The sequence below is a fragment of the Nelumbo lutea genome, chromosome 3, assembly GCF_056320005.1.
Source record: "Nelumbo lutea isolate HS-2025 chromosome 3, American lotus-T2T, whole genome shotgun sequence".
In the NCBI taxonomy this organism is placed as follows: Eukaryota; Viridiplantae; Streptophyta; class Magnoliopsida; order Proteales; family Nelumbonaceae; genus Nelumbo; species Nelumbo lutea.
The window spans coordinates 57,170,106-57,184,112 of record NC_142686.1 but is presented as its reverse complement, the minus strand read 5'-3'; positions in this window follow the sequence as shown (position 1 = coordinate 57,184,112).

The following is a 14,007-nucleotide window of genomic DNA, read 5'->3' as shown; positions in this document are numbered from 1 at the left end:
CCTTTGTAGTGTCACTTCCATTTTATGGTCTTTTTTCTGAGGGAGAGCATTCCCTTGAATTGTTTTCTTCACCATTTACTCTGCCTTCTCCTATTGATTATGAGGTTGAGTCTTCTATGGTTACTTATGTTCCAATGGTAGAGCCTTCGTCTCCTAGTTCTACCATTCTTGCTCCTCTTCCTCCTACTAGTCCTTAGTTTTCATTACTCATCCTATTGTATGGAGGTGGTACCAAAGATAAAGGTTACAACATGATTAGGTATTTCCTTCATCTACAATTAAGTCACAGACACTCTCAACCCCTAAAAAGAGGACATTAGGACATGTCCTTCACCACCTACTCCAGAGCCTCCCTTCTCAGACTTGGACCTAGTTATTGTTGTGAGAAAAGATAAGAGGAAATGTACAACACATTGTATTTCCAAACACCTATTTTAGTAGGGGTGCTCATGGTTCAGTTAACCGAACCATGGGGTATTTTTTCAAACCGAATCGACCTGATCGGTTTTTTAAATATCCAAACTGAAATTGAACCGGTGCAACCGGTTAACTGCAATTCAGTTTTTTGGTTTTTTCATGCACTTAAAATAAAAAAGAAAACTAAAATTGTCGGTACCGGACTAGCTGGTGTCGGTGGTTGCTGTCGACTGTCGCCTGAAGTGAGAGCTTGAGAGGTGGTGCCTGGCGGAGCCGCATAGATGAGAGATGAGAGAGAGAAGAAAGATATAGAGATGGCGTTAATGCTTGCTTTCTGGCAAAGCGGCAACACCGATTGCCGCTTAGTGCTGGTGGCTGGTGTAGGCCGTGTGGCGGAGATGACATGAGAGAAGAGAGAGATAGAGACACAGACTCACGTGCTCACAGAGAATAGAGAGACAGAGACAAAGACACTAGGGGAGAGTCGAAGAGGTCGTCAGTCGAAGGACAACCGACGTTGGAGGAAAGCAAGGGAACTATGGCATCGGTTGCCGAACTAGACACTTGGGATTGGGGTCTAACCGTATGGGGAATAGGAAGAATAAGAGAGACTGAGAGAGTGAGAAATAGAGAAGGTATTAGGTTTAGGTTTTGAAGAGGCAAACAGAGAAAGACTAAAAGGTTTCAAAGAGACTAAGAGACTGCAGAACTTTTTTATTCGGTTTTCAAAAATAAAAATAAAAAGTATAATATATATATAATATTATATATTACTGTATATATATCGATTGGTTCAATTAACCGCCAGTTTTTTACAACTTGTTATCCTCATCTTATTATTCTTTCTTAGCCTCCCTTCTTAGCTTATACCCAAATCAATTATAGAGGCCTTATTTAAACCAGAATGGAGGGAGTATATGAGAATTGAAATAGAAGCATTTTGTAAAAATCATACCTAGGGATATTATGGATTTGCCTCATGGGAAGGAACCAGTGGTATGTAAGTATCATGTTGATGGCACCATTGAAATGTATAAGGCTCAGGTAGTGGCCAAGGGTTATACTCAGGTATAAGGAGTTGATTATATGGAGAATTTTGCACCAGTTACAAAAATGACCACAGTGAGAGTTTTGTTATCCTTGGCAGTGAGTTATTACTAGCCCTTATATCAATTTGATGTGAAGAATATTTTCTTAAATGGAAACTTGGCTGAAGAGGTTTACACATCACTTCCACTGGGTATGTACGATAAAAAGATGCAAAGCAAGGTATGCAAGTTGAAGATATCTTTTTATGGCCTCAAGCAATCCCCACGAGCTTGGTTTGATAGATTCAAAGCTGCATTTATTGATTTTGGCTATACACAGACAGTCCGGCCATACCTTGTTTGTGAAGAGGAAAGGCACTCAGGTTACCTTCCTCATTGTTTGTCCGGCCATTCCTTAACTCAGGATTTGAAATTAAAGATTTAAGAGAATTGAGATATTTCTCAGGCATCGAAGTTGCTAGGTCTAAAGATGGCATCTTCATTTCCGAACTGAAGTATGTGTTAGATCTTCTCACGGAAATTGGGAAAGTTGGTGCTATACTTGTTTCTACACCTATTGATGTTAGCCATAAACTCTTAGTTGATGATGGTGAAATTTTGGCAGATAGGGGAGTGTTTCAAAGACTTTTGAGGAAATTTCCATATATTTGCATGACACGACCAGATATCTCATATGTTGTTAATATGATCAATTAGTTTATGCATGCACCTAGAGACACACATATGGTTGTTGTAGAACAAGTTTTGTGTTACTTGAAGGGAATTCCAAGAAAGGGTATTATCTTCTCTAGGCATGGGCACATGAAGCTAGAGGTTTACATAGATGTCAATTGAGCCGATAGTATTGATGATAGGAAATCTACATCAGGTTATTGTGCCTTGGTTGCAGGGAACATTGTCTCCTGGAGGAATAAGAAAAAGTCAATAGTAATCAGGTCTTCAGCTGAGGCAGAGTACAAGGCAATGGCACATGGAGTTTCAGAGTTGTTATTGGCTTGGATCACTTCTAGAGGAGATGGGTATTACACATGATAAGCCATTAGTGCTTTATTTTGATAATTAGACTACGATCAATATAGCTCACAACCCAATTCAGTATGACAACACGAAACATATTGAAGTTCACCGGCATTTTATAATAGAAATGATAGCTTTTGGAGAAATTTGCCTTCCTTTTATTGCCTTAGAGCAACAGTTAGCAGATGTTCTGATCAAGGGTGTCCCCAAGGCAAAGTTACAACCAATGTTTTAAAACGTGGAGGTGTAATGCAAAACATTCCACTACCTAGAGGCGTAAGGCGTAGTTCAGAACGTAAGAGATGTACGCCTCCTGAGCACAAGGAGGCATAAGCCTCCTTAAGAGGAGGGGGGTCAGGAGGAAGAAGGTAGAGGAAGGGGAAGATGAAGAAGATGAAGGGGAGATCTCTTTTTTTTTTTCTTTTTTTTTAATAAAAATCTTTTATGTTAAGAAGAATAAATATGCATAACACTAGGTGAAAGGGGAGCCGAAGGGGTCGGGGGCAAGCCACTTTCTTTCCCCTTATTTTTTCTCCCCTTCCCTTCCCTTTTCTTTTTTTCTTCTATTTCTTTTTCGTTCCCTTCCTTTTCTTTTCTTTTCTTTTCCTTTCCTTTTTTTTCTTTTTTTCTTTTTTTTTTCTTTATATATGATGTGTGCAAAAGGCACATGAGGCGTACGCCTCTAACATGCCTCATGAAAAAAAGTGTATAAAGCATATGCCTCTTGCACCTAAGGCATACACCTCAAAGCATTTTGGGAGTGCCTCCAGGTGTATGCCTCCCACGCCTCTTAAAACACTGGTTACAATATTGTGTAGGCAAGGTGGGCATGATTGATATCTATGCTTAGCTTAAGGAGGAGTGTAGAGATAATGGACTAAATGGACCATAGTTTCTTTGTTTTTCTTTAAGTTATGTTTATGACTTGTGTTATAGGTAATATGCCTCAATTATAGCTTGTTTTCTCTTTTCTTTTATTGTTTTTTATTGTTGTCTTTAGTGATGGACACCCTACTAAGAGCACTCATGTAATTGTCCTTATTTTTTACAACAAAAGAATAAAAGAGATCATCGGGGGATGAAGAGAGGTTTTGAACTACTCTCTCTTCTTCTTCCTTTTTCTTCCATCTTCTTCCTCCACTTCTCTCTCTTCAATCTCCTTTTTTTCTTTCTTTTAATTCAGATTACTGTAGGTGTGGTTTACAATTGTGACATTTGACATCACCAACTAACGAGGCTCAGTTGGAAATGTTGCATGGCATTGTCTAATTGAAATATTTTGATAGAAGTATTGAACTATGTAAGAATCACGGGCTAAAATTGGCAAATTAAATTGGGTAGCTCATCATTGGGTACGTATTAATTATAGTTTCATTAGTAAAGTTTCTAGAAAGCTTTAGGTAATTTGTCATATATGAATAACACTTGATTATGAAAAAAAAAACATTTTAAAGATGTAGAAGCTAGTTTCTATTTATTATTCCATGTTACCACAAACATTGGTGTTTATTGAATGGATGTATTACATCATAATGTAATTTACTTGTATCTCAAGTTCCCCCGTTGTGCATGGTAGAGGTGTAAAACGCCCACTTGCTGCCTGCAGGCCATCGGAGGCTATGTCGCTCTCCTTAGGAATAATTTGGGGGTCAGCTCGACATGGCCCACGGCCCAAGCCCGTATGGGCCCATGTTGTGCCATGGGCCTAGGCCGGGTGGGTTACAAGTCGTGCCGAGCTGGGCCACAGGCCGGCTTTGGGCATGGGCCAAACAAGTTTTTTTTTGTTTTTTTTTATATTTTTTATTTATTTTTTGCTAAGTAAAACTAAAATATTTAACATTCTTTTGGGAACTATTTGAAAAATAAGAAATCTAACAAAGAAATGAAAAAAAAATTTAACCAAATAAGAAGTTAAAGAGACAAAGACTCAAAGTGAATAATAAATTGGAAGAAAATTAGGAATTTTATTTCATTTAAATTTGAATGATACAAAGCATACAATGGTTGGATGAATGAAAAATGAAAATTGGAAAATAGAATAAATTAATAAAATACAAAAAATACAACATAGTTACAAATTGAAAATAAAAAAAATATGTTATTAAAAAATATCAAATAAATTAAATAAAAGTTAAACAAAATTTACAAAAAATTGGAAAATATTGACTTCATAATTTTCTCCAATTGTTCTTGACTTTGATCATCTACTTCAGGTGAAACATCAGGTGTAGTGTCATGCCCTCCTTTATCTTGCAATCTATTTTCAGCATCTAACCAACTTCTCTTGTCATCCAACACCCTAGTACCTGCATTAAAACAAGACCTTGATGAAACTGTAGACACTAGAGGGGTTAGTAGATCACATACCATGGCGGCAAGAACTAAATAGTTTTTTGCAAATTCACTCCACTAGGCTAAAAATATCAAAATTATTTGTTCCCTCCAAATTGAAGGAAAAATCACATAAAGTAAAAAAAAAATTGCTTGTAAATCAAATTTTAGTTCAATAAATGAACTTGTATATTGTCGAGGTAGTGGATTTTTGCCTCTTACTTATTAAATAAAAAAGTTTTTCTCTTCCACTACTAGACTAAAGTTCAGAAGTGGAAGATGCAGTTGTACAAGTTGTAAAGTTCTTATTATTCCCTGTTACTTCAAATTCATATAAACTATACATTTCAAATAATAAACTATTAATTTCTTCTTTTTTTCCAATTTCAATATTTGTATTTTTACAATATGTTTCAAGTAAAATATCTAAACCATCTTTCCTAATCTTATGATCTAATATTGTAGCTAAGTAATAAAGATGAGAAATATTCTTATAATATTTTTAAAATTTATATTCCATTATTTAAACAATACTTTTAAATTGTGGATTCTTTCTATATTTTGCAAAACAATCACTAATCATCATTAATTGATAAGCTAAATTACAACTAGTTGGATAATAAATAGCCAATAATTCATTAGTTGCATCATAAAAATATTTTAAAAAATCTCTTATACAAAATTATCATTTCCCAATCTTCCTCAAATATAGTATTAGTAGGCACTTTTGCATTATAAAAATCACTAGGAATTTGTTTGTGAAAAATACAACTTTCCAACATAGCATGGGTAAAATTCCATCTATGTTTAACATCTAATATAAAATACTTATATTTTAAACTATAATTTTGACATAAATATTTAAATTCTTGTTTTCTTGCTCCAAAACTTTTAATATATATAATACAATTTCTAATTTTAGAAATATGAGTAGAAATAATATTTAAATCATCCTGAATACATAAATTTAAGAAGTGACATGCACATCTGATATGAAATAATTTACCATTTAAACATGGTTTTAATTGAGATTTTAAAATATTTATTGTTGAATTATTATTACTAACATTATCAAAACTAATAGAAAATAATTTATTGTAAATTCCATAAGAATGTAAAATATTTAAAATACTTGCAGCAATAGTTGAGCCAGTATGTGGCCATTCAAGCCTAGTAAACTTAAAATTCTTTTATTTAAAAGACAATTTTCATCAATAAAATGACTGATAGCACAAATATAACTTATGCTAAACTTAAAAGTCCAAATATCAGAAGTAATTGCAACTTTAGAATTAAGATTTGATAACATATAAATTAAATTTTGTTTATATGAATATATATATTTTTTTAAATTGTGGATTTATGTAACCATTTTTCAAGTTTAGTATCTTCAGTTTTGTTAATCTTGCCTCATTTTTTCTTGAGAATATTTAAAAGTACCAAGCCCCCCTCCCAATTTGTATTTATATTGTTTCTCTCTCATCTTCTTCTTCATGGGTGAGCAAATGTCTGCCTAAATGGCCAATACCACCCTTGCTACAATAGCTAAAGTCTTTCCTACATTTTTGGCAAACAACTCTTTTTCCCTTCCCCTGAACCTCTTCTATTTTAAATATTTTCCAAACCAGGCTAATCAACTTAGTGGCATTCTTTTTCTTTCCCCTAGTATCAGTACTAGGGGTGAAAGTTCCATCAATATCAATAGCATCCATATCGGTGCTAACACTACCATGATGTGACTGAATATTGTCGACATTGAACATGTTCGGGAATTGGTTTCGGGAGGAGTCGACCATTTTTTAATTCTAAAAAAATAAAAATTAATTTAATTGTACTTACCCAAATTGTCGATTTGGAATCCCAACTTGATTTGAACAGTTGAAGCCTTTCAACTCAAAGAGTCCAAGCCTCCCAAATTGCTAACTTGAGATACTTGAGTTGTTGAGCAAGCATTCTTCTTGTTGAAACTTCAATAAATTTGAGAATTGGAGAATCAAAGAATGTATGAGAGATTGAGACTTGAGAGAGTATGAGAACTATAGAAGAGATTAAGAGAATTGTTGAATTGGTGTGATGAGAATAGTGGATGATAGGGCTATTTATAGCAATTGAAAATAATTCAATTACCCAAAATACCTTAAAAGTAGTTATTTTTTAATTGTTAGGAGGGGTTTTTTGGTCATTGTAAAGTTATTTATCACTTTACCCAAAATGCCCCCCAAACTAGTTGTTATATAGCTGTTAGAGGACATTTGTGTCATTCTTTCAGCCCCCCCAAAATCAAAATACATAAATACCCCCTATATAATTGTTTATAGTTGTTCGAAAGGTATTTCTGTAAAAAAAAAAAACCCAAAAAGTTGAAACTAGTCGTTGGGGACCCCCCAATGGCTAGTTCGTCAGGCAGATCGAGTGTGGCCTGCTACAGGCCCGCAGGCCGTGCCGTGCCGGCAAGTGGACCTGGAACCCTAGGCCCAGCATGGCCCAGACCGTCGTGCCGAGCCATGGGTGGTATGGTCCGATTTACACCTCTAATGCATGGTGGTCTTCATGATTATAGTGATGACGCTATAGATCTAGATCCCTCTAGTGCAAGTCAATCCTTGCGAAGGATAGAAATTCATGCAATGGCAGTTCTGATAATGCTAGGAAAGTGAAGTTCCTACACAACAATGGTGGTGAAATTGCAATCTAATTTTGTCCATTGCATTTTCCTCTAGAGATCTGAGTTGAACTAGGGATTTTTTATGTAAGCCAATGGCTTTGGCACTTGTGGTCTAACCTTGAAGGTCCAAGAACAATTGTCATTTAAGCCAAGAAGAATAAGGAAGAGAGAGTTGGTGGAACCCCCAGAGGGTCTACCTACATACCCTTTGGTGAGGGATTGGGTAACTATAGTTCACCAGTTGTGGAGTTCTAAGTTCCAACAAAAGGATGCAACAAGGCTTTAAAAGGCTAAAGGCACAATTGAGGCATAATGACCCAAAAAGGTAAAGCATAATAAGGCATTGCAAGGTGTAAGCCTTAAAAGCTTAAGAATAAAAGTAATTAAAGTTTATAAGTTGATAAAAATAACATACAATATACCAAGTTAGAATGGTATAAAGTATAAATATCCATAAAATAAAAGTATATAAACAATAAGTTTTAGTTATTAAGCATTAAAACTATCATACAAGGTATAAACATCCATATAATTAAATATATTTTATACATTATATAATATAAAATATTGTATAATATATATTATAGCTATCATATTATAATATTTATATATAAAATATATAGTATAACATAAAATAACATATATACATATGTATACATTATATACAAAATATACATATATTTAGATATATGTAGGTCAAGCTAAGCTGAAATATTAGGCCTAGGTTTGGCTCAAGCATGGGTTGGGCCTAAATAAAAAACCCATGCTCAAGCCTAGAATTTCCAGGCTAAGCCAAGCCCAAATGGTCAACCTTATGCAATTTCATTCTTTTATAATCTGTAGCTATGGATAACTAAAATTCATAGCTATAACCATAATTAGCTTTTAACCATAGACTATAAGTTTGTAGCTAAGGACTAATTTCATTCGTATACAACTTATAGTCACGAACAACTACAATTTGTGGCTATAAATATCTTTTAGCCACAGACAAAATGATTGTGGCTAAAGGTCAATTTTTAGCTACGAACATTTTATGTCCATGGCAATATCCTATGCTTTAGCTACAATATTTTGTGTCTGTAGCTGCATTGCAGTAGCTAAAGACTCATTTTCTTGTAGTGAAATAAAATAATAACGAATCAATTGCAATTATAAACATTTTACATTTTATGTTTCAAAAAGCAAAAAGTTCTCAAATAATTCAAATGATCTATTTATAAGAAAGGAAACATATGAAGAATCATCCGTATTAGATTTATGGTCATCCAATAGTTTAGAAGAAAGAAAATAACTTGATTAATAACAATTAAACTTGGGATGTTATATTTAGAATAATAAGAACTTGATTTTCCATTGGGAAAAATAAATGAGAAAAATAACAATTAAACTTGGGATGTTAGATTTAGAATAATAAGAAAAATCACTTGATATATCCAAGAGAAACTAAGAACTTGATTTTCCATATTCATTTTTCATTTTTATTATTTTTATTTATTTGGATCATAATTATTGAAGTGCTTCTTCCATATATTTTAAACTATAAAAATGCTTAAAATATATTTTTTGCATTAAAATGCTAAATAATCATTGATACTTGAGGCTTTCACATTTTTATGCCTCAAGCCATGCTTCACGCCTTGAGACTTGAGGCTAATGACTCATTCTAAGAAATGCTTATGCCTCACATAAGAGTTATGAAGTTTAACCCTAGAGACAAAATCTGTGTGCCTCACCTCAAGATGTAAGCCTCATGCCTCAAGGTTTAAACCTTTTAAAACAATGGGTAGTAAGAAGAGAAAGGGATAGTACAGTAATATGTTAGTGATTCAATGAGAGGGAGATAGAGAGGCAAAATCAGTGTGCCTCACATCAAAGTTATGAGGTTTAACCCTGGAGGAAAAAATTTGTGTGCCTCACCTCAAGATGTAAGCTTTATGCCTTGAGGTTTAAACCTTTTAAAACAATGAGATGTAGTTAGAAAAGAATGGGATAGTACAACAGCATGTCAGTTGATGAGGGGTAATTTGGCCCTCTAATGATGTCACGCCACGTGGCACTTCCAAACTGTTGCATAACACCTCAGCGCCATGTAGGTAATGATGCATCTTTACTAGACCTGTTCATGGGTCGGGTGGCCCAATGGGCCGGCCTGGCCCGGCCCGGCCCCAGACGGGCTTGAACGTGGTTATAGGCCCGCAAGCTTAAATTCGGGCCAAAAATCCCGACCCGCAATAAATTCGAGCCAGACTTGGGTTTTGTCTAAATAGCCCGACCCAACCCGACCTAATATTAGACTTAAAGTGAGTAATGTGATTATGTCCATTTGAATACATTTTTTGATTTAAGAATGTAAAACTGTGTTTTAAAATATAAAAGAAAGGGGAAAAAACCATCTTGTAGGCCCATTGTTCATTTAAATAGGAAAAAAAAACTATTTGGATTTTTAATTCTAATTTGAATAGGGAAAATTGTTTTTTTTATTAGGTCGGGCTTTGGGCTTTTTATCAGGTTTGGGCTCGGGCTCGGGCCTAGCATATTTCCCTTAATGACAAGTGAAAGCCCGGCCCGACCCATGAACAGGTCTAATCTTTACCAAGTCAATTGGACATACCTTGGATTCACCTTGGATGCACCTTTGCACGCTTTGGGATTGAGTGCCCAACATCACCTCGACTAGGGCCGAGGAGGGAATGTTCTTATGCGTTGTACACACCTCGATGGAGCGGATCAATGACCTTAGTGGGAGCAGATTGGGGACCCCGGCAAGAGGGTTGACCTCCTGTCGAGTACTTATAAACCTGGCTGAGGTCAATGTGGCAACCTTATTGATGTGGCAACCGACTTCTACTACATATGACATATCGTTTTCTAGTCTTCCGGGATCACATTGCCTCCGATAGAGCTTACTTTTGCATCGCCTGCTTCGGAGATAATTGGATAAGCCTTATCGCTATCCACGAATACCACCTTCGAGGCTAATAGGCCGATAAGCCATGTCCTTTTGGAGATCTCGGATGTGCTACGGAGACCCACACCTACCCATGCCTAAAGGCACCTCCTTCAACCACATAAGGTACACGCGATTGTGCACTCAGACTCTCTAGCTTTCTAGTTCTCATGCTTTCTTCACACTCCTCGCAAACTTAAGCATCGAAGTGCCCACCCTGGGTACTCTGACTATTCTCTTGGAGCTTGGCTTACCGACCTCACCAGCCCGACGCCTGAGCTGCCCTCCAGTAAGAAGCTACTAGATCACGCACCATCATCAATGATTCAAGGAGAGGGAGAGAGGGAGAGAGGGATAGGAGAGAAGAGGAGAGATAGAGAGGGAATATGGGTCTCATAGATATGTTGTTAATTGAGTCACTATATAATATGAGGTTCTTCCTATTTATGGTGATTTTAGTTTTTTGAATTCTAGAATCTTCTTATGTTTTGATTTGGTCTATATTACCCTTTAATATTATTCTAAAATGTTTTAACATTTAAATTGATGCAAGTAGCTTTGAGTGAGAGAATATTTGGTCTGAATGGATTTAATCTTAGGTTTGTGTCAAGTCAACCAGGTTGATAAGCTTATATAAATCTACTATGTTATAGAAAGAAAATAATATGTCTAATGATTGGAGAAATAACAATGTGGTGCCCATATTTAGGCTTAGTTTGGAAGGAATACAAGTACAAATATGTACATTACAAATACATAAAAAAAATACAAAATACATGGTTTTGCACTCTACCTATTTGTATATGCACTCCTTCCAAATAAAGCCTTAAGAACAAAGGTGATATACAAAATTGGAATAACTTTAGGGGGATTAAATTGATAAGCCATGATATGAAACTTTGGGAGTGACTAATTGAACAAAGATTACGACTTAAAACAAGTGTATTAAATAACCAATTTGGCTTTATGCCAAGGAGATTAGCCATAAAAACTATTGTTTTTTTTTTAAGATAATTGATAAAAAAAGTTAATAGATAAGGAGACAAATTTTCATATACTGTTCATTGATTTAGAAAATACATGTGATAGAGTTCCTAGAGATAATATGATGAATCTGGAAAAGGAAGTTTTATTTCAAAGTAGGTATATAAACTTAATTAAGGATATGTATGAGGGGTAGCAACAGGGGCGGAGACAGGAAATTTTTATAAGGGGGACCACAATGGGGGGGCCAACCATTGAGGTGGACAATGGGGGGAGGGGAAAATTTACATAAAAAAACTGTATTAGTGTGAAGATTTTTTGAACCATAGGGCATGGCTCCCCTGGGTAGCAACTAATGTTAGAATGAGAGACTTCAAATTTTACAGTTACCATGAGCCTTCACCAAGGTTCAACACTTAGCCCTTACCTATTTGCATTGATCATAGATAAATTAGCTAAACATACTTAGGAGGAAGTTCTATAGTGCATGTTATTTGTGGACAACATTGTTTTAATTGATGAAACTGATAAAGGATTAAATGCAAATTTGAGCTTATGGGTAATGCCTTAGAATCATAGGTTTAAAAATAAATATGAAATAGAGTATATGATGTAAATAATAAATTAAGTAATAATATATAGGAGTGTAAATGAAGATACACTTGGGATTGGAGACCAAAAGACAACTTAATGTAACCATTTTATGGCACCTTGGTTCAATAATTCATAACAAGGGAGAGATTGGGGAGGATGTCACCAAAAGAATTAGAGTAGGATCGGCAAAATGGAGAGGTAAATTTAGATTATTATGTGACAGGCAAATACCACCTAGACCAAAAGGAAAATTCTACAAAACAATTGTAAGGTTAGCTATATTATTTGGACCAAAGTGTTGGGTAGTCAAGAAACAATATATATAGAAAATAAGTGTGGTAGAAATGAAAATGCTAAAATGGATGAATGGAAAAAATAGAAATGATAGGATTAGAAATGAAATCATCCATAGGAACCTAAGAATAAAACCAATAGTTGATAAAATGAGAAAAAGTAGACTAAGATGGTTATGTCACATTCATAAAACACCACCAATAGCTCCAATTATAAGAAGTGATTTGTTACAAGTTGAAGGGGCTAGAAGAATTAGGGATAGACAAAAAAGGACATGGATAGATGTAGTAAGAAATGATGTAGGCACTAATAATTTAACAATGGATATGATTTTAAATAAAATGGATCAGTGAAACAGGACTCATGTAGTTGGGATAAGGCATGGATAATGATGATGATTTGGTATTTTTAACTTATTATGGTAGAAAGGTGTTTACTTCTACATTTTTTAGTTTGTCATTAATGTTAGTATATTTTTTCAGAAAAGGTTATTAATATTGGTATTCGGGGCCTGATATATGTAATTTGTGGCATGTTGCTTATTTAAGTTCAACTATGCCTTTATTTTGCTATACCATGTTCTTAACATCATTTATTTGTATAGGTTTTATTTGAAATAGACTTAGAAATGGATAATCAATGGTTGGGCTTGGATTTATTTAGCTCAAAATTCTTTGGTGAAGAAATCCTTAATTTTGTCATAATACTTAAATTATTAGGGTCAATTGATATCTAACAAATCTCAATATAATACCAATTGTTATTTCATTAATAACTAGTATTTTATTTAACTTCCCAAAGAGGAGGTTGTGTAAGGTTGTTTAGTTAAACCCAAATATCAAATTAAGTATCAGTACTAAGTATCATATATCGAAGATAAGAGTGCACTTTGAAAACATAAGGATATAGGCGAAAGTTATGCTAGGGGATTGCATATAAATCAGATAAATTAATAATACTAAATGTACAGTTAATTTATTTAAGAACAAGGTAGAAATGCACATTTAATAGGTTAAATGAAGATTAACATTATAATCACCAATGCTATAACTCCATTTAAGTTTTTATAATTATAAAATTCAATTTTTAATATTTTCAGGAAAATATATTTATTTAGTATTTTATATAAATAATAGTTATATTTTTATATAATAAATATGGTTTCTTTTTGAACATATAACTTTTTTATTTTACATATACTTGTAAAATAAAAATATAAATAATTTAAGATAGATAAAATCAATTATTTTTATAATTTTTAGTTTTTATTAAAATTTTCTGGAAAAATCAAAATTTAAATTAGTTATTTAATTTTTATAATTATAATTCCATTTTTTATTAAAATTCAAAAACAGTCCAAAAGTGATTAATATGTAGAGTAGTAAAACCAGACGGGCAGACACCCATGCGCTTACTTCCGTACGTATTGGTGCGTATCCAACAATATCCATCGATATGGCAGCTATTGGCGAGGTGCCAATCAACTGATTGGTAAGGACCGACTGGACCGTAAGGTCGTCATAGCGGAGACTCAGGATCGAATTCCGCCAGCACGGTGGTTATGGGTCGTGGGATGGGATAGCCCCGTTGTATAGCGGTTCAAAAAAATCAAGATACATACGAAGACGTGTCATACCGATATACATCATTCTATACAAATCCGGTCGTGATGTATCCGATATTCGTGATCCTAAAAACCGATACAT